The following is a 926-nucleotide window of genomic DNA, read 5'->3' on the forward strand; positions in this document are numbered from 1 at the left end:
CTTCCAAAGACATTGGCTACATTACTGATTTCATTTCAGACTTCCCAATGTATTTCTTAAAGTGAAATGTCTCCAAGTCAGCATCTCACATAATACATTTCATATTTTTATACCATTCTTGAACAAAGTGAATTTTGTTCATGTGAGTACTTTTAGTTAAAGTTTCATTTATTCAATTTCTAATCTTTTAAGGCAGTATATTGCACTCGAATGCTCTCCAGATGTTGGGGATCCTATGGAGTTTAAACAGTTACATTTCTATAATTTTTCAAAATTAACTTGCAATTTGACTAGCATAACTAGCTTTAATTTATGGTCCTAAAGGAATAACACGTTTTTGCTTTAGAACAGTAACGATAAAATCTTGTGCAAAATAGGTTTGTTTGTATATCAACAAACTAGTAAAATAAATAAATAGAGCTCTTCTCTAAGCACAAAACAATACATTGCTAGAAACCTTAGCAGAAATAAGTTATAGTCATGACATCTTTATCTTTAAGCTGCATTTACCTTTTTTACTTGAAACAGCACCAACCTCCTCTTTGACTCGTTCAGTTTCTGCAAGTTCAGATATTAAAGGAATGAGAAGTGGATATTAGTGATGCCAAATTCATATCTTATACTATTGAGAATAAAACTAAACAAAAGATAAAATGTATGTTGCACACGAGAGCAAAGCAAACTGTAGAGAAAGCCAAAATACAAAGTGCTTATATGTTTTTTTCAATTAATAAACTTCCTTAAATAGCAATAAAGTAATTCTCTTCCAAGGTGCAACTCTATTATCTTAAAAATGTAGGTAGTGAGCATAAAGGAAGGTGGCCTATTCCATAGACTTTAGATCAATGGTTCTTAAAGTTAAGGCCACATTCAATACAACGGGATACTAATTTATTAGTCTACCATTTTTTTTTTTTTTTTTTTTT

At 30.3% G+C, this 926-nt stretch overlaps 1 long non-coding RNA gene across 1 annotated transcript in view; it reads right to left on the minus strand.

Annotated features, from left to right (window-relative positions):
* Window positions 1–510: 510 nt before the first annotated feature.
* LOC108535681 (uncharacterized) overlaps window positions 511–926 on the minus strand; it is a 12029-nt gene continuing 11613 nt past the window's right edge. The window contains exon 4 of the long non-coding RNA XR_001887295.1: window positions 511–558. This is a non-coding gene — a long non-coding RNA (uncharacterized LOC108535681). The remainder of the gene's footprint in view (window positions 559–926) is intronic.

The sequence above is a fragment of the Rhinopithecus bieti genome, unplaced genomic scaffold (assembly GCF_001698545.2).
Source record: "Rhinopithecus bieti isolate Rb0 unplaced genomic scaffold, ASM169854v2 scaffold_1060, whole genome shotgun sequence".
Lineage (NCBI taxonomy): Eukaryota > Metazoa > Chordata > Mammalia > Primates > Cercopithecidae > Rhinopithecus > Rhinopithecus bieti.